The following is a 20,958-nucleotide window of genomic DNA, read 5'->3' as shown; positions in this document are numbered from 1 at the left end:
CAACCATATCTTAGAAGATGGAGGGTCCTGCGCCACCCAATGTCTAAGGATGAGCAAGCGGGCCCGAAACAAGGCCCGAGCAGCAGCCTCACGCAGATATTTATCCAGTATTATGTGATCAAGTATACCTAAAAGGCATTGCCTAGGATCCTGTGGAATTGCCAAACCCAGGACCCTGTTAATAGTTGAGATCACCACAGACCAGTAGCAGTGCAACTTCGGGCATTCCCACAATAAGTGCACCAAATCCCCCACCTCTTTCACATCTACTACACATATTATCAGGTCGGAGGCCCATGGCGTGTGTGGTATAGTATGTTGATAGTGAAGCAGACATGATGGTGTAGGTTTGTGCCTGTGACTAAATAAAACAATAATTCTCAGTGGCATGACAGTTTAAAAAATTCAAATGTCATTATAATAAACATAGGTAGAAAAATGAAATTTTGCTCACTTATAACCTCACAAATGAAAAAATTACATAATCACAACATAATTATGCTGTGTAGGAATGTTAGTTACTACTGTACAAGGACAACGGCGTCAAGTAAACTTCAAGAACTGGTGAATTCTGATCATATTTTTATAGTCTTAAAAAATAAATAAAATAGGTTAATATTGTTTAAAATTAGCTATTGCCCTATGTTATATAGTGCTGTATATTTTCCAAACAATATTTTCTTGGAAAGAGCATCATAGTAACTTGTACGAAGATTGAAGCAGTAAATAAGATTTATGGTTAATGGCAATACAAACACATCATCGTCTATAATTTTTGTTGGATACCAGTAAGTGCTATAAGTAAGTAATAAGCTTTGAGCATATTTTCCTGTGATTTATTGAAGTTCAGAGGGAAAAAAAATGCCCCTACAATGGTGGTCATTGGGAATAAAAATGCAGGGGGAAAAAATGGCTCTGTTCAGTGGTCAAGTGGAGTAAAAAAATGCCCCAGTGGTCAGTTGACGGGAAAAATTCCCCTTGAGTCACCAATTCAGATATTGGAAACATCATATGGTCAGACAATGCCGAGATCAAATAGCAATTTACTCTGAACTTGGCAAAAAAGGCTAAACAGGAGCCTACTTAAGAAGCCCCCAGATCCATGAAAATGTGTCTAAAGAATTCAACTTATACAACAGATATTGACCCAATGTAAGTTTGTGAAGCCCACAAGGCTATTTTCAGGGAGTCTTCATCAAACATTGATCAAGGGTCAAACAAGAACATAGCACTAAGGTATGGCATATGCTCAATGACATCCAAAGACTTGAAATTTAACACAACACTATAGCGTCTCTTAATTCAGAGCAATAGGTGTCATTTCTGTCTGCTGCCTTGTTCCTCTGCTATCATCGTGAGTCACTTCTGACAAATTTTCATAACAACAAGAAAAAAAAAAGGTCACTGGGGAGCTCCAGCACACAGCCTGTGATTGACAGCCTCAGCTCTGTTTCTGTGGGAAGATGGGTGTGTCACTTCCCTCCAATCAGCTCCAATATCACTAAGATCTGCAGAGTGTAACTTTAGCTCCCAACCACCTGCTTCCTGAAAGCTCTGACAAGCAGTATACATTTTGGTCTTTGAATGGCTGTAAAAAAAGAGAGAGCTGCAGATAAACAGGTACTGTTGATGTAGGAGGATTTGTTTAATCCCTGAGTATCACCTCAGGCTAGTCCCTTCACTGGGTATAGTTGAGGGTTTACAACCACTTTAAGCAATGAATTACACTTGAATAATCCACATCCACTATACAGTCGGACAGACAATCTGATGCTCCTCTCATTGTCCACCACTGTTCAAGGCCCATCGTACTCAAGGACTTTTTCCAGGTACCATCTCTTCCCAACTCATCCCCTCTCTACCCAATAATCTGCAACCTAGGATTACCCCTAAGTAGGGCTTTTTTTTCTCAGAAAATGGGTGCAGGAACTCAACCACGACCCCCGAAACCCCCTTCCCAAATTGGTAAAAATTTCACAACAGTGGGAGACTCTTAAAGGGGCATTAAATACCAGGAGTACATTATGCACAGAGTGCAGAGTTCGGTGGGGTTACACACAGAGTGCAGAGTTCAGGGGTGTGCAACGTGCATAGTTTTGGAGTGTGCTACGTACATAGTGCAGAGTTTAGGGGTGTACTGCATACAGAGTTCCGGGGTGGGCTACACACAGAGTGCAGAGTTCATACTTCTTCCACAGCTGCCTAGCTCTGCATCCTCCGTCCACAGCTCACTTTCACCCCTCTTCTTCTCTAGTACCTCCCGTCACACTGTAGGTAGCTTCACCTCTCTCACTTGCAGGGAGATCATCCAGTGGGGGTGTCAGCATCTGCACTGCACCCCAGGAATCTCCTCCTTTGATCTCATACTGCACTTGGAAAACACAGGAAGCCAGATCTCTGTGTTTATGAGTAATAGTGGTGAGCAGGGAGCAGAGGGCCTGAGCCAAAGATGGTGGAACTGAGTTCCACCAAGTTCCAACTTCCAAAAAGCCCTGCCCCTAAGGAACAACTACAGCTGCCTGAATACCTGAACAGTGACTGCATATGATAGGATACAGTCACTATTTGGCCAAGAATTTTCTGCCCAGCTCATTTGATATTAACCAATTGAATACCTGGCACTTTCACCCCCTTCCTGCCCTGGCCAATTTTCAGCTTTCAGTGCTGTCGCACTTTGAATGACAATTGCTTGGTCATGCAACACTTTACTCATATAAAGTTTTTATAATTTTTTTCACACAACAAACAATGACAAACAAGCAATGAAAAACATTGTTATAACATTTTGAAAATAAGTCATTTTTCTTCTTCACTGATGTGTGCTGATGAGGCTGCACTGATGGGCACTTATGAGGCTGCACTGATGAAGCGGCATTGATGTTCACTGATGAGTTGCACTGATGGGCACTGATAAGCTACTGATGGGCACTGATGGGGCTGCATCAATGTACTGATACAGCTGATCACGTGGTAATGGGCCACTGTGATTGTCCCTGTGATCAGCTGTGTCCAAAGGACTCAGCTGTCACAAAGCGCCCCAACTGGATGACCGTGCTGTAGCATCTTTTTCGGCTATAACGTGGCCGGTAAGATCTCTATCAAGCTGAGTGCTGTCGTCAGGGCCACCCACTGCTCGAATTTTGACAGATTCAGCAAAAATCTGCCAAAATTTAAGCAAGGTATAGCAAGCTTTACTCTTCCTTAAACGGGCAAGGTAACAATGTCTCTTTAAAGCCGAACTCCAGAAAAAGTAAAAGTCCTTCTTTTTAGCGGGGCTGCTCCCCCACTGTAGATGTTAACTGCTTGTTTATACCCAGGGAACCAGGAAGGGCAGTTTTACTTACCTGATCCTCTGGCCAATAGTCTCCCTCTGCAACGCTAGACCAGTCCCGGCAGCCTCTTCTTCCCTATGTTCCGGTGGTCTAAAGTCCTCTGACGCCATCAAGACTAATGCAGGGACCATGGTCCTTCACTAGACATTAAGATGTCAAGAGGCAGTCCACTGTCAGAGAGAAAGGGGTGCTCCAACTGCTGGGTGGGGGTGAAGGGTCAGGTAAGTCAAAGTGTTTTTGCTGTCCACTAGGCAAAAATGAGTAGTTAAAGCAGCATTAACCCCATAGCTTCCAAATGTTCCTGATTTGGAGGTACTGTCCCTGATTTGGAACAAAGTCCCTCTTTCCACATCATGTGTCCGTCATTTTGGTCTGATCTATATAGTTTTATATAAAATGCACTATTTATCCTTCAAAAAGCATATCCCATTGCTAAACCTTTCTTCCAGTTTCTAAATTGCTGCATTTGCAAATTTCAAAAGCCAGTATAAAGGAATAGTTATGGTAAAAAAAAAATGCACTTGTAGGTTTAACTAAACATTTTTTTTTTTTTTTTTTTTACATTCTGCTTTAAGTGCCGTGGCAGGGGTGTGTGTCCTATGGATACATATGTTTGCTAAAACATGTCCCTCGTTCTCATCTCAATAAGGTGGGAGGTATGTTAAACCTCAAAACAAATATGTATAGTATTATATTGCAGCTTAACAATTCCTAGATATAGTGGCTGCATTTGTTTTTTTTCTTTCTCGCCCTTTCCCCTTTACTTTCACCTGGTGATTTGGCCAGTAAATGTGCTATTTTTTAACTTCTTCAAATGAATTTGTCCAAACAAAGTGACAGAGTGTTAAGACAAACTGTTTACCAGTTTCACTGACGGGTGCTTACAATGATCAGCTTTTATTTATTTATACAAAACCTTTAGGGCCAGTTCACACCAGAACCCTGTGCGGGAAACCCACATTCTGTACGTGTTTCCTTGCGTTGGGATCTGCAGTGGGCATCAGTGCAATGTTAGCGACACCCCAAATGCAGGTCAAAAATGCAGTGCATTTGCCTGCACTGGATCGCATAGTACAGAAGTACAGTGCGATCCAGTTGCAGTGCATTTCCAAAATGAGTGCATATACTGCTTTTGCTGCAGGCCAGTGTGGTTGCAGCCCATCCAAACGAATGGGCTGAAACCCTAATGCATGTAAATCACATAGTAAAGCACAGTAAGTTCCTGTGTAATTTATGGTGTGAACCGGCCCTTATCCCAAAAGAAAGAAATGTTGTTGTAATTGCTTATAAGGTGTTAGCTGGAGGTCGGCTTTCATTTGCTAGGTAAGACCATCAAAATGTAGTTCATCTAAAGCATGGGTGTCCAACCTTTTCGCTTCTCTGGGCCACATTGAGTGTAGAGAAATTTTCTCGGGCCGCATATAAAATATATACTATAGTTAAGGTATATAAGTAATAAAACGCCGCTGCCCCCCCCCCCCCCGGCACTAATTTAACACTAGAGGATGATACATTCTGAGGCAGACTCTGCCTACAGTTAGTTGGAAGCCGCTGTGGCCGTGCCCCTGACTCAACTTCCTTCCTCCCCAGCAAAAGAAAAAATAAATTGTCAGGGGGCAGTGGGCCGCATTGCCTGCGGTTCTGGGCCGCATGCGGCCCCCGGGCCGCAGGCTGGACATGCCTGATCTAAAGCTACCCTCTTCCCGGACTGACAATGCTGCTGTCCAAATATGTCTGCTGCTACTTCATCCGGATTGGAGCCACACACTATGAGGTTTTTTTTTTCTTTTCGTTCAGCCCGATTGGCTGAATAAAATTAAACTGATAACCTTGGAAGGAGCTAGCTGTACTATGCGATGTGTTCTGACAGGGGGACTGCCCACTCGCCCTCCGCCTAAACAAACAATGGCAGGGCCGTCTTACCTAATAGGCATGCTGGGCAGTTGCCTGGGGGCCCCACTTGCCTGGGGGGCCCTACCTGCCCAGCGACCCAGCCCCAGCAAAGCATTAGGCCCAATTTCCGTGTACATCCTGCCGCCGAACTTAACAGGTGGCAAGCGCCTGTCGGCCCTGCGCTGCTGTCAGGCCACTTGGTCCATGGAGGGGGAGCCCACAACTGCAGGAATGCCTGTCTGCCTTCATGGAAACAGGCACACACAGGACAGTCAAGTCTGACTTCCGTTCATGTGTGTGTTCACTGGACCCAGCCAAGCATTAGCCCCAACTCCTGTGTGCATCCCGCCACCAAACTTAACAAGCGCCTGTTGGCCCTGCGCTGCTGTCAGGCCACTTGGTCCGTGGAGGGGGAGCCCACAACTGCAGGAATGCCTGTCCGCCTCCATGGAAACAGGCACACACAGGACAGTTATGTCTGACTGCCATCCATGTGTTTGTTCGCTGGACCCAGCCGCCAAACTTGGAAGCTGTCATTAGCCCGGCACTGCTGTACCAATAAATATCGCCTTATCAATAATTTGCATTTTTATTCTCGTGGGTGATTGTGTAGGCAGGGCCCCAGTGCACTACATTGCCCCGGGCCCTTTAATGCTCTTAAGATGGCACTGCACGCCAGTCAGCACTTGCAGCAATTGGGTAAGAGCGTTGATCGGATGTCGACTGGCAGCTGTTTTTCCAGCATGCTTGTTCAACAGAAGCTGGACAGGCTGCTGTGTGCACTTACAGAATGTTGGCTGGTTACTGTTGAACAGGTCGATATTTGGCCAGTGTGTACCAGGCTTATAGTGTTACTAAACCCAGGACCCTGCATTCACTATATCTTGTCTCCCGCAGTACACAGAACATGGAAATGCAATTATTTTAGTAAATATAAACTGCTAAATATCTTTTCTCATCAGCAGTATATAGCAGTCTTGTAACTTCTATCAGTGCCTGGTTAAAAGCTTGTAGGAGGAGTTTTCATCTTACTTTGACTGTCCTATAAGACTGCAGAACCCCTGACCCCCTGTCTGGACAGTGCTGATTGGCCCTGCGCTGATCACATGCACCCTCCCCCCAAAAAAACTCCATCGCAATACACGTCAAATTGAGCATGTGCAAAGTGCCCATGGGCGCCTGCAAAACTTTTTTTGGGGGGGGCATAATTTTAAGGTCACTCATGCTCCGCCCCTTTTCAACAATGTCATGAAAGGGAGGGGCTTAGTCATTATACTTATTTTGAGTATTTATTTTTAAAGGGCAAATGGCAGCATTTATTTTTAAAGCATATGTTAACCTAAAAAAAAAAAAAAATATATATATATATATATATATATTGATCCTGTTCCCTTAAAGCATGTTATACAGCACAGTGCTTGTGCTGTTTAATTTGGCCCCTTTTATCACCTAAAATACCTGGCTGATCCTGCCTGGCTATGTCTTCCCCTCTGTAAACTGACCACGGTATACCATGGCTGCTGAACCCTGACACTGTGGTCAGTTTATGTGCCTCCGTCCTCCGCAGCTCTCCTGTCCTCCTCTGTCCTCTCTCCGCCCTCCCTCCCTGCCTATCTGCTCCTGTGTCAGTGCCCACCCCACCCCCCCCCTCTCTTCCTGCTGCTGTAGTTTCATTTAAAGTTTCATATCCTGTCTACAGTCTGTTTAATAATCCTGTGTGCCCCTGTGTCTGTGTTTTATAAAAAGTTTTCAGAGCGCCAATCTCCGCTCACGTGACCCACTGCCTCTCTCTTCCTCTCCCCCTCCCCTTCTCCCCCCCTCCCGACTGACTTTAGCAAGGAATCATAAGCCCTGCCCACGGCAGTTAGCTGTCAGACGGGGAAAGGAGACAGCCGACGGGTCACATGAGTGGCGCTCAACGCTATAAAAACTAGTAAAGAACGGCTTATTTGGTATAAAGTGGCTTAACAGCCACTTTAAAAGGGGAGGTTGTCCCCCCTTGCCCCTACCTATGCACGCCCATGAAAGTGCCTTCAAGGCACTGTACTATCAGGAGATGGTTTGGGCACAGTGTAAGACAGGATCAAACCGCTTTTTTTTTATTTCACACCATTACAAGATTAACCCCTTAGGTTCCACAGCTTTAGTTCTGCATGCTTTACTGCATATGCTATACACACTGATTTTACTGTTGGGGGTTAAGAAACACTTTAAGACGGGAAGCATGTTGCTGGCCAGGTAAAAAAAAAAAAAAAAGCCTAAAAGAAAAAAACAAATACAGCCACTACATTTAGGAATTGGTAAGCTGCAATAAAATAAAGTTTTGATTTTGGTTCTAACCACTTGTTGACCAGCCGCTGCAGTATACCGTGGCAGGTCGGCAGGTTCCAACGAATCGCCATACCTGTACGGCAGTTCATGGGAGCGATCCTAGGGGCGCGCGCGTGCCAACTCGCCAGTGAGGAAACAGATCCACAGGGCTGGCAGCCGTCATTGCCTCAAGGCCTGAAACAAACTTGGGAATGTGGATTGGATGGATCCAAAAGATAAGGATTCAAAACCAATTCACCAGAAAGAGGTGATCAAAAATAGGTGCCAATGATACATTGAAAATAATAATAACCGAGGTGTTTGAAATGGTGAAAAATAGAACAATGTTTATTTAGGCACTTGTGCCTGGTGAAGGAACACATAACATATGTGAAAACAGGACATGATAAAATCAATTAAAACCACATAAAAACAATGGATATGCAGCAACTGTACCCAAAAACATTGATGAAGTATTATAATGCACATCATGTGGTGAAATCACCTGTTGAATGAAACAACATAGAAAAACTCGGCTATTATGGGGATGTTTGCACAGCGGAAGATAATCCTAGGAAATAGGAATGGTGGGGCTGTAGCGCTGTGTCAACTACCCAATGGAGTAGAGTGAAATCCTCTGGGAAAAGTCCAAAATCAATATTCAACAATGCAGGATTGTCCGGTCATGGACTATATCACTGTGGCATGATAGACAAGCAAGGATTTAAACAGGGATGATGTTGAATTGCAGTGAATGGTGATATCACTGAAGATGCTGGCAGCCCAGAAAAACAGTGCACTTCTCTCCAATGGCAGCCGTCGGGTCTGGTGCATGAGATATCACCTGTCCCCTGGGTGATGCACTAACAGACCATGTGGTGTGCGGGGATGAACAGTAATGAAGTCCTCCGTACTGGGCTGAGGAGAGGCGGTATGCACCGTTGTAAATGTGGGCTATGTAGGAATAAAGTTCATACCTCCATATGCGGTGGCAAGACCCCACCGGCTTCAACAGTCCTCCGTCGGCGTCTTCCCCTCTGTACTTGGCTCAAGCCTCGCTCTGAGTAGCGACGAATGGGTCCGTGGATGTCGGCCCTACATCACATCCGGTGTGGCGAGCAGTACGCTGGGGGAGCCTAAGTTGAGCCAGTGATGGAGGGGTCGAGAGTGCCCCGAGGAGGTGGGTTTAGTTGGTGCAATCCAAGTAACGCTGGAGCTGACTAGTTTCACCGACCAGACGTCGGTTTCATCAGAGCTGATTACTGAGGGGATGGGTGTTCACTTTTATGATAATCCGTCGTCTATCAGCAGATTAGACACAGGTGCCTTTGATCAAGGGAAGACCAACGGTGAATGCAGACATGATTAGACCACTTAATGTCAGTGTGTCACCTAAGTAATTAAAAAGTGAACATCCCTCTCCTCCCGGCGTTTATCTATGGATATTACACCCCCGAGATCAATCAGCATTTCACTCTTGTAGGCGATAGTAAATCAGTGTAGTAAAGCATGATTCAACTCAGGGGTGAAACAATTTAATTGAAAAAACATGAGGGTCAACAATTAGCATAATGTAGCAGACCAGAACATGGGAGCTAACACTAGCATGAATGAATGAACTGAACAAATTAGGCAAAACAAGAAAATCCAAGATATCACCAGTGCTGCACCAAATGCTAAGCGACATAGTGCTCGCCTGCGCAAAAATTATGATTGGTGTGCCCTTCGCACAGGCTTGCTGGTACCAGCAGATGTCCCTGTACAGAGGTATACAAACCAATAGTATAGATTATAAATGGTCAAGAAAAAGAGGTTAAGACAGAGATATCCCATAGATCAGATCAGTTAGAAACCGTCATGTATAAGGCAGCTGTCAAGAGACTAGCTATTTCTGGGGGGCTGAATCATTCATTACATAGTTTTATTTATATTTTTAATCCCCTTGGGAGGTAAGCAAAAAACATATAGATGGCGTTATTGACTAGAACAAAAATGGAAATGGCAGTCGTTAAACTCACCGTAGGTGCCAGATTTCCCGTACAGAGAAAGTGCCACGAGGCCACCAGAAAATATATCGGATGGCCGCATGACCAGTGATATCTGGTATGGGTGATGAAAGGCCCTAATATCTTATTATATAAGTGGATGATACCGAGAGTCTGTGTTTAGGAGGGGGGAACTCCTAGTGTACTGAAGAATTTTTATGTTAAGTATCTCATTTGACAATCATAACAGACTCGAAAATAGAAAGCCAGAACAGCCAAAAAGCATGTAAGTTAGTGTACAAATAGAGCATTAAGGAAAAAGAGGTGGCGATCAAGAAAAGACTCAAGAAAGAGCACGATCCTGGAGATAGAGGAATGTCAAGAGTATATTAGGAAGTCAAGAAGGGTTTCAAACTAAACTCGACGTTTAGGCCTGCAGGGGCCAAGGACCCCATTTTATATATCCATAATTTTTCCTTTTGGAGTAGCACAGTGTCAAAGTCCCCACGCCTAGCAGATAGTTTAAGGGCGTAGATACCACGGAATAAAAGTCCATCAGGATTGGCACCGTGACACTCCAAAAAGTGCAAAGGAATTGTTTTATTGTCAATTTTGTTCCGTATATCGGCCAGATGTTCCAAAATCCTAATTTTTAATTGACGTTTGGTTTTCCCAATGTATATTTTATTACATGGGCATCTAAGTTCGTAAATGACCCTTTCTGTTTGGCAATTTATGAAACTGTTTATGGTAAACTCTTGACTCCTATCACAACTAAAGAAAGTCTTGGAATTTATCACAAGTTTACACACAGAACATTTTCCGCATGAAAACATCCCTCTAACAGGAGGCAAAGAAGTTAACCAACTACGTGGTGTTTTAGTTTTCACAAATTCAGAATGTACCAGGCTATCCTTGAGATTTCTGGCCCGTTTAGCGGTAATTAGGGGTCTGGGTCCCACAATTTTTTTTTTTGTCATTGCCTCAAGGCACCCGCGATCGCTCCCTGTGAAGAGAGAACGGCGGTCTGCTGCTGTAAACACAGCAGCCCGTTGTTCTCTCTGGTTTTAACACAGAGCTCCTGTGTTCCTCCTATTTAGGAACACAGGTTTCTGTGTTGATTTCACAAGCCCATCCACCTTACAGTTAGAAAACACCCCCTAGGCTCACATTTAACCCTTTGATCACCCCTGGGTTAACCCCTTCCCGGCCAATGTCATTATTACAGTAACAGTGCATATTTTTTGCACTGATTACTGTTGTAATATCACTGGTCCCCCCCAAAAGTGTCAAAAATGTCAGTTGGGGGTCCGATCTGTCCGCTGATTGCCGCCATTACTATTAAAAATAAATAAATAAATAAATTAAAATGACAAATCTTTCCCCTAGTTTGTAGACGCGATAACTTTTGCACAAACCAATCAAAATACCAACCAAAAATATGTAGCAGAATACAAATTGGCCTAAAATTATGAAAAATTTTGATTTTTAATTTTTTTTTTATTGGAAATGTTATATAGCAGAAAGTGAAAAAAATATATATATTTTTTTTCAGAATTGTCGCTCTTTATTGTTTATAGTGCAAAAATCAAAATCGCACAGGTGATCAAATACCAGCAAAAGAAAGCTCTATTTGTGGTAAAAAAAAAGGACATCAATTTTATTTGAGCACAGCGTTGCACGACCGCGCAATTGTCCGTAAGATAACGCAGTTACTTATTATGGCCTGGTCATTAATGGGGCAAAGCCTTCCGGTCCAGAAGTGGTTAATAACGCTTTGAGTCGAACTTTAAGGGAGGACTTTTAGTTTTTCCCTGGAGAAATGCTTTAAACCACGTTGGGATCAACACAGATCTACACTAAAAAAAAAAAATGGAAAAACACTTAAAATTGTCTGCTGCTGTTGTCAGACTTCTGTTTTAGTGACCTTAGCTTGGAGTGTTTGGATAACTCCTTTAACAGATGAGTTATTACACTAAAGGAAAGAACATTTCTCAGTCGGTATGGCAATGCCTGTATTCCCTGGCTGGCAGAATATTGCAGAGTAGCACTAGCAGGTATCCCATACTGTACTTTCCACATGCTCAGCCCCTCCCCTCCTGCCTCCAGCTGTCAGTGTGGCTCCGCCCCCGGCGTGTCTCCAGCACTCAGAGCCGTGCAGGCTGTGCTGGGAAGGGGAGTGTGCTCGGCGGGTGCACGGCTGCAGCCTTCTCTCTTCTTTCTGCCTATTTTAGTCACCTCTAATCCTCCACCCACCTCCCGATCACCGATCAGCTCGGAAAACTTTCCCCGGGACGGACGATCTGCACACACACAGGTAAGAGGACAGCGGTCACTGGGATCACACATGGTCTGCTAAACTTCCCATCAAAGTCATCAGATCAGCAGCAAGTGGCACATCGCTAGTAAGTGTCACATTGTCCTAGGTCTCATCACATCGCTACTAAGTGTCAGATCGTCACTAATGGTCGTCAGATCGCTATTAAGTGTCAGATTGCCTGTATGTGTGACCAGATGGCCACTATCTGTCAGATCAGCAATGAGTGTCAGATCACCAGTAATGGTCATCAGATCTCCAACTAATGTCAGATCACCAGTAATGGTGATCAGATCTCCAACTAATGTCAGATCACCAGTAATGGTCATCAGATCTCCAACTAATGTCAGATCACCAGTAATGGTCATCAGATCGCAGACACGTTGCTCATGTATGTGTGGAGGGATGACGAATGGGCTGCCATTCACTGACCAGCAGTCAGAGCAGTAAGAGGAGAGTGAGAAATGATCAGATGATTCTATTTCATCTGACATACGTGAAAGCAGCAAGGAAGAAGTAAGTGAAGATCAGCTCTCTTGTTGTGTATAGGGAGTGACAGGTATTTCTTCAAGGGATCCCTAGAGTGTATGCTGGGATTGCTATATCAGGAAATCCCCTAGTCCCTAGTGACATATAACCCTAGATCAGCAGCCTTCTCTGCAGCACTAGCAGCCTATAAATAAACGTGTTTTGCATTGTGTGCATGCAATACACAAGTGGGACTTTCCTGGGTAATGCCATGCACACATATACCCAATGATACCTGGGCGATCATTCATAATCATAGGCTGATAGCCTACTAACAATGCCTTGTCTCTTTAATCCATCATGAAGAACTTGATCTTGACTGTATAGTTGTGGTTAGAATTGATCTGATTTTAGAACAGTGGATGGTGGGGAATGGCAGCCTTGACTGTGAACGCTGTACAGTTTATTGGATGTCATAAGAGTAATTTTGTGCCAGTGATCAGAAACCACGCTGTTATATTTTACCTTTATGTACTAACTGGATTGCTGCACCTAATGATATAACTGAAAGTAATATTTCCAAATGTCCCATGCTGTGTGCATGCTGTTGCTGTATTTAGAATAGCTTGAGAGGCAGCGTTCTGTCATCACACCCTGCTTCTTCCTCATCCGCCTTGTAAATTGATATACAGCCTGCAAAGCAATATATATAATAGTTCTTCATTCATTTGCAAGATGAAACACTGCATGGTAGCACTTGACAGTGAAACACACCGTGAAATGGTAGAAGAAGATAAATTAAATCTATAATATTTAATGATAGAAGAAGAGAAATGCAATCTATGATAGCAGATAAATGCAAAATATAATGATAGAAGATAAATGCAATCTATAGCGATAGAAGGCGATAAATGCAGATAGAAGATGATAAAGGCAATATATAGCGATAGAAGACGATAAATGCAATCTATAGCGATAGAAGGCGATAAATGCAATCTATAGCGATAGAAGGCGATAAATGCAATCTATAGCGATAGAAGACGATAAATGCAATCTATAGCGATAGAAGGCGATAAATGCAATCTATAGCGATAGAAGATGATAAAGGCAATCTATAGCGATAGAAGACGATAAATGCAATCTATAGCGATAGAAGGCGATAAATGCAATCTAAAGCGATAGAAGATGATAAAGGCAATCTATAGCGATAGAAGACGATAAATGCAATCTATAGCGATAGAAGATGATAAAGGCAATCTATAGCGATAGAAGACGATAAATGCAATCTATAGCGATAGAAGGCGATAAATGCAATCTATAGCGATAGAAGATGATAAAGGCAATCTATAGCGATAGAAGACGATAAATGCAATCTATAGCGATAGAAGGCGATAAATGCAATCTATAGCGATAGAAGATGATAAAGGCAATCTATAGCGATAGAAGACGATAAATGCAGATAGAAGACGATAAAGGCAATCTATAGCGATAGAAGATGATAAAGGCAATCTATAGCGATAGAAGATGATAAAGGCAATCTATAGCGATAGAAGATGATAAAGGCAATCTATAGCGATAGAAGGCGATAAATGCAATCTATAGCATTAGAAGATGATAAAGACAATCTTAAGCAATAGAAGAAGATAAATGCAATCTAAAGCGATTGAAGACAATAAAGGCAATCTATAGCGATAGAAGATGATAAATGCAATCTATAGCGATAGAAGATGATAAAGGCAATCTTTAGCGATAGAAGACGATAAATGCAATCTATAGCGATAGATGATGATAAAGACAATCTATAGCAATAGAAGACAATAAAGGCAATCTATAGCGATAGAAGACGATAAATGCAATCAAAAGCGATTGGTGATGATAAAGGCAATCTATAGCGATAGAAGATGATAAAGACAATCTAAAGCGATAGAAGATGATAAATGCAATATATAGCGATAGAAGATGAAAAAGATACATCACACTGGTGATTAAAACCAATTTCATCCTTAAGTCTGTTCACCTAAGATTGTTGTAAATATCGATAAGATATCTGAGGAATCATAGACTGCACTCATGTTGTGGTTCTTAAATCTTTGCTTGCTTGAACATTTATGTACTATGTTACTCTTTACATTCTGCTGCTTCAGCCTTTGAAAGTATTTAAACTTGTGCCAGTCTTGGTTTTACTTTTTTCCTGTAAAGTTCCAAAACCAGCACACATGAGAAAAAATTTCCTCTGGCCTGAAGCAGAATATACAGTACAAAAAATTTTAAATTCCCTGGCAAAAGCATTTCAGAACTTTAGTCTTGTAGATGCCATTTTTTCCTTAATACCTGAACTGGCCATTTTAGCCAGAAACTATTTGAATTAAATATTACATTTTAAATATTTAAAAAAAATATATATATATATATATATATATATATATATATATATATATATATATATATATATATATATATATATATTGTCCTTCCTAGGCACTTTAAAACTATGTAATCTGCTATTAGAAAATTCCGATCCACATGGTACCCCTAGCAAGCCATGTTTCTCTAACATCCAGGCAGACATACCAGTGTATTATCTAGTCACAAAAGCAAAGATCCCAACAAATATAAATTTGGACTTCTGTAAGGAAAGGATACAGGCTGAAGATTGTGAACTTGAATACCATTGTTGGGTATGTATGACTTTGTAGAATTGTTAATGTATTCTTTTCTCCCAAGTGCTTTTTTTAGGCAGATGACCCATATCATTCAATTTTGCATACTTTACTGAATTCAAGGCAGATATTATTAGTTCTGGTTTTGGTAAAGATTGCATTATTGTGCGTATTTACAAATAGCCATTGCAGCCTCCTTTATAGAGAGTTGATTATGTCAGTTATAAGTTGACTTGGCCAACCAAGTTATGTTAATTTTTTTTTTTTTCTTGTGGAGTGTTTTTTTTTATAATAGATTTGAGTGGGAAGGAATAGTAAGCTGGTTATTGTGTATATTGTTACATACAGTAGTTGGTAAGGTTGAATAAAGACACCAGTCCATCTAGTTCAAGGTGTGGGTTTATGTCAATATTAAATCCCATATCCCTGTATGTTGCGATCGTTAGGATGCCTAAAAGTTTTGAAACTATCAACCCTCCCTGCTGATACCACTGCTTGTGTAAGAGAGTTCCACATCCTCACCGCTCTGACAGTAAAGAACCCTCTATGCTATTTAAGGTTAAATTTAATCGTTTCCAGTTTCAATAAATGGCCGTGTGTCTTTTTATGCTCCCTCCCACTGAAATTTTTTTTTTCCTATGCTAGATTCACTATTAAAGTATTTGTATATTGCTATCATATTGTTTTAACAACACGATTAGAGCAAAGTAAACATTGTGAAGATCTTACATTGTTTCTACTTTGCAAGGCTTTTTCACTTCTGTCTTCATTAGAGCGTAATCAAAAGGTTTTTAGTTTTTTTTTTATTAAACAGTTCATGGGGCTATACACTAAAGAACAATTGTATTACCATCTGTGTTTCATTAGGGAGATTTCCCTTTACTTACTGTCATGTAGACTCAACAAGAAGTGAGAAGATATCTTTCCAGTGTGAGGGAAATTCTCTCTTAGTTGTCATGGGAACAAGTGTCTCCACTGGAAGTTATCTCCTTTTTTCCTGTTCTAGTGGCAACTCAAAAGTTTAAGATTTACTTTCACTTTCATTCCTGGTGACATGGTGGCTAGGACAATTGAAAAAGAGTGAATCTCCTAAAGGGGACAGAGACAACAATAAACAACTGACAGTGGTTCCAATCCCTCATTGCTCTATTTAAATAAAAAAAAAATAAAAACGTTTTGCCATTAGTTACACTTTTTTTGGTTTTTTATAACTTTATTTAGTTTATTGGAAGTTTTTAGAGTCAAGTATAAAACATAGCCCTTGGGGCATTCCTTGGCTCATAAGTACAATAAACACATTACAAAACGAACAGAAAATAAAACTACTACTTACTACAGATTTATTACTTTTAGTTATACTTTAAGTTTAAAGTGCAGTAGTCCATAGCAGCTAATCAGAATTGACTTTACAGGTGGGTGATGAGAGATTAATGCTGCCTGGGGGGGGCAATTATGAGTAACTTATTAATATTTGTTATTAATAACATATTATTGTTGTTCTAATAAATAATTTTTACTATCATTATACATTTTTATGATTATTAATGATACCTACCAGGGCAGCACCCGCTGTCTGCATCCAAGATTCCAATACTGCTGTAAGCAAAGTTTCATTCTCCTACCCACAGTTCCTCTTCCTCTTGGTTTTGCACAATATATTTGTCGGGAGCCGCGGCTACCAGAATTACTCTGTCTGTGGCCGAAAATGATTAAATAGTCTCTTTTCTGCCCCCAGTTTCCCTTATGGAAGTGATGTGGCATGGGAAACTTTTCTTTAATTGCTGGGAACCATGGCCCACGAGAATACACAAAGGTAAATAAAGAGTCCTCCTTACTGAACCGATGAGGCTTGGGCTTAGTACTGGAGGACTGGCTGTACCCCTCTTTTAGAAGCCCTGTATACACACAAGCACACATACACACAATTCCTATAAAACATTTTTTGTTATAGTATCATAGAATATTGAAGATTCCTTCGACACATTTTCAAGCAAAAATAGACTTTCTCCTCCTGCCTCTAGCTAATTCCAAATTTACCAAAAATACTTGCCTGAATTAGTGATCACATCACAGGCTGCTTCTGATTCTTCCTAAGTTGACTTTATGGTAAGGGAGGTTCCTTCTTGTAGTACTCACCTCACCTTGATGGTGATGTGGGCATTGCTTATTGAGTGCTTAGAGTGTTCCATCACCTGGGTCCACAGAAGGTCCTTAGACTAAAGCCCCGTACACACGCAACGATTATCGGCCGACCGATCGTCCGACTTTTGTCCAGAGTGGTGTTTTGTTGGTTGGAATGTGCCTAGACTGCACAGGAATTTTCTCGCCCAACAAAATTCTACTTCAGAAGTGATGTCATGTGTTGGTTTACTTTCTTTGTGTTCTTTCTTCACTGAGCATGCCCAGACTTGCTCATCAGATTTATCCCTGTCGAAATCTGTACTGACTGCACCAAAATCGGTTGTTGTGTTGACGGGCAACAAAAATTTTATAGCCTGCACACCAGATTTTTTTCGGCCGAAAAGTCGGAGTTTGTTGTCGGAAGCATCATACTAACAAGCCGAAAATTGGCAGATCGGTCGTCGGACGAAAATTCCCTGCCAATTTTCGACGCGTGTGTACGGGGCTTTAGGCTACGTTCACACTTGCCAAAAAGTCTAACGCTGACGCTAACAAGAACCAACGTGCCTATAGCGTTAAAAAAATGCATCCCAGATATCTGCCACTTATTATTGTTTATTAAGGAGGGAGAGGTTTTTCCACATCACTGATATTCGATAAACTCTTGTCAAACGCACTGTACACCCCCGTAAACACTACAGGTGTTACCAAAGACTTGAATAGAAGGACTTGACACACTTTAACTCCTTTTAGACTCTTTTCACACCTGAGCGTATCGTATTCAGGCGTTTTTTTCTTTTGGGGCGTTTTTTAGGCTTTTTTTAGGAGTGTTTTCAGGCGTTTTTTTGCAGATGTTTGGAGGCAGGCATTGACAACCAACAAAAATGCTTGTAATCTACCAAAAAGAAGCTTGTGTACTTTTTTGAGCTTCAGGCTTCAGGAGTCAAAAGGCTCATATGTGAACAGGGGCCATTGAAATGAACTGGATTTTGTTTGTTGGGCGTTTTGAGACTTTAGAGATGAGCATTTTATGAGCTGAAAAACGCTCAGGTGTGAACAGGGCCTTAGACTCGACATTTAGCTTCTTTTTTGCCACACAGCGACGCAAAGAGACACAAATGCCTCATGTTTTTCAAATGTGAACAGCTCTGTCTGCTGTCCATATTATCCATTGTAGGCTGCTTTGCTAGGCATTTGGGAAGCGGCAAAAATGTGCCCCAAACACCTGCTTCTTATTTCAGTGTGAACAGGGCCTAAAATGATTGGACTGTTTGTTTCAAAAGAGGAGCGTAACCCTGACAAACATGTTGGGAGAATGGTGAAGAGCAACAAGCAATCACCGGTCACCTCCAATAGAGGAGGTGCCATGGGGGCCATTTGACTGCAGCTTCTGACATGGACGTCTGCTGCTAGGGGCACGGGGGGGGGGGGCAAATGCCCCCCCCCCCTGGAATCTCAACTTCACCTTTAAAATGGTTGTTAAGCCACTTTATACCATTTTGTCTAGTCTGTTTATTAATCCTGTGTGCCCCTGTGTCTGTGTCTGTGTTTTTAAAAAATAAGGCATTCTTTACCAGTTTTCAGAGCACCAAGCACCGCTCACGTGACCAGTCGGCTCTCTCCTCTCCCTGTCTGACAGCTGCCTGCAGAGGGTTGGGCCAAGGATTCCTCACTATCATCAATCGGGAGGGGAGGAGTAGGGGAGGGGTAGAGGAGGAGAGAGGCAGCGGGTCACATGAGCGACGATTGGTGCTCTGAAAACTTGTAAAGAATGGCTAATTTTTATAAAACACATACACAGGGGCACACAGGATTATTAAACAGACTGTAGACAGGATATGAAACTTTAAATGAAACGAATACAGCAACAGGAGGGGAGGGGGTGGGGCACTGACACAGGAGCAGACAGGCAGGGAGGGAGGGGGGAGAGAGGACAGCGGAGGACAGGAGGGCTGCAGATGACGGAGGCACATAAACTGACCACAGTGTCAGGGCTCAGCAGCCATGGTATACCATGGTCAGTTTACAGAGGGGAGGACATAGCCAGGCAGGATCAGCCAGGTATTTTAGGTGATAGAAGGGGCCAAATTACACAGCACAAGCACTGTGCTGTATAACATGCTTTAAGGGAACATGATCGTTTTTTTTAGGTTAACAAATGCTTTCAAAATAAATGCTGCCGTTTGCCCTTTTAAAAATAAATACACAAAATAAGTATAATGATTAAGCCCCTCCCCTTCATGACATTGTTAAAAAGGGGCGGGCATGGGTGACCTTAAAATGATGCCCCCCCCCCCCCCCGAAAAAAGTTCTGCGGACGCCCATGGCTTCTGATAAGTATTTATGAGGTTAAGAAGCACTTTAGCAGAGAAGCAAATTATCTAGGTGGATATACACTATATTATCAAAAGTATTGGACACCTGCCTTTACACGCACATGAACTTGAATGGCATCCCAGTCTTAGTTCGTAGGGTTCAATACTAAGTTGGCCCAACCTTTGCAGCTATAACAGCTTCAACTCTTTTGGGAATGAGATTTAGGAGTATGTCTATAGGAATATTTGACTATTCTTGCAGAAGCACATTTGTGAGGTCAGGCACTGATGCTGGACGAAAAGGCCAGGCTTGCAGTCTTCGCTCTAATTCATCCCAAAGGTGTTCAATTGGGTTAAGGTCAGGACTCTGTGCAGGCCAGTCAGATTCTATCCCACCCCAAACTGTGGACAGCCTTCCCAGAAGAGTTGAAACTGTTATAGCTGCAAAGGGTGGGTCAAATTAATATTGAACCCTACAGACTAAGACTGGAATGCCATTAAAGTTCAAGTGTGTGTGTAAAGGCAGGCATACCAATACTTTTGGTAAAATAGTGTATGTATATGTATATGTACATGCACATTATGGCAGACTTACCTCCTAGTGTACTATCCCCCAGCAATACAAGGACCACACTCTTCCTTTTTGCTCCATGCCCACTGCTCCCAACCTCTCCTGGGCTTCATCAGGGTCCACTGTCTTCTTCCTTTAGCCGTTGATTGGCTAGTGATGACATCATTCCTTTGCATGTGCATTGCAGATGCCAGGATTGTACTTTGTACTGCACATGCTCAGCACTTGTACTTGTAAAATAATTATTAGTCCTGTATTTTTTTGTCACAATACTCACAAGCTAATAATTTTGTAACATTTCCATTTACATCACATGTTTATTGGGTATCAGTTTTCTGATTTTTGTGTGTCAAGTGTTAAAGTAGAACTAAACGCTCTAAATCAACATTACAGTAAACTATAGGGAATTTTTAATTTTGGCTAAAGTAAGAGAGTGTTATAACCCCTGTAAGAATTTTTTTCACCATCTCTGTCCCATTGGGGGGATTTCCCTTCACATCCTGTACCATAGCCAAGCAGGAAGTGAGAGGAAATCCCTGCAAATTAAGAGAATTCCTTGGGGACCCTCAGGTCACCAGAACTGTCCCCATTGGAAGATTTCGCCTCTATTACTTTACTGGGGACAACCCAAAATTTGGGATTTTCTTTTACTTTTACTTTAAAAGATAATGGTAAACAGGATAAATAGAGAAGGTGAATCTCCGTACATGGGGACACAGACAGCAAAAAAATTGACAAGTGTTCTAATTTCTCTACACTCTATCCAAAACTGAAAAAAAAAGTTTCCCTACTAGTTATACTTTAACTATTTTAAATCCTTATGCTGCTATCATCAGTAAATAGATAGGAAGTTATATTCTATTTACTTGTTTCAAACTTTTTTTTTCTTTTTTTAACATTCCTTCAGTTGTTTCCTGGTTTCTGTCCTAGGCCAAATGATGTTATACTTCCCAGGAATTTTCACCTGCATTTTTTTTTCTTTCACC

At 42.0% G+C, this 20,958-nt stretch overlaps 2 protein-coding genes across 5 annotated transcripts in view; both read left to right on the top strand.

Moving 5' to 3' along the window:
• Positions 1-11,694: 11,694 nt before the first annotated feature.
• POPDC3 (popeye domain cAMP effector 3) overlaps positions 11,695-20,958 on the top strand; it is a 115,829-nt gene continuing 106,565 nt past the window's right edge. The window contains exon 1 of one of the 2 annotated variants that reach the window (XM_082249692.1): positions 11,695-11,837. The gene's annotated coding sequence lies outside the window, so the exon portion shown is untranslated. Of the gene's footprint in view, positions 11,838-12,235; positions 12,354-20,958 lie in introns of those variants that run through there. The other variant, XM_082249693.1, reaches the window with a different exon arrangement.
• The window catches only part of POPDC1 (popeye domain cAMP effector 1), a 333,254-nt gene continuing 324,016 nt past the window's right edge, over positions 11,721-20,958 (top strand). For all 3 annotated transcript variants that reach the window (XM_082249688.1, XM_082249691.1, XM_082249690.1), the window contains exon 1: positions 11,721-11,837. The gene's annotated coding sequence lies outside the window, so the exon portion shown is untranslated. The remainder of the gene's footprint in view (positions 11,838-20,958) is intronic.

This window comes from Pelophylax lessonae, assembly GCF_965119305.1.
Source record: "Pelophylax lessonae genome assembly, chromosome: 3".
In the NCBI taxonomy this organism is placed as follows: domain Eukaryota; kingdom Metazoa; phylum Chordata; class Amphibia; order Anura; family Ranidae; genus Pelophylax; species Pelophylax lessonae.
This window is presented reverse-complemented; position numbering and strand designations above follow the sequence as displayed.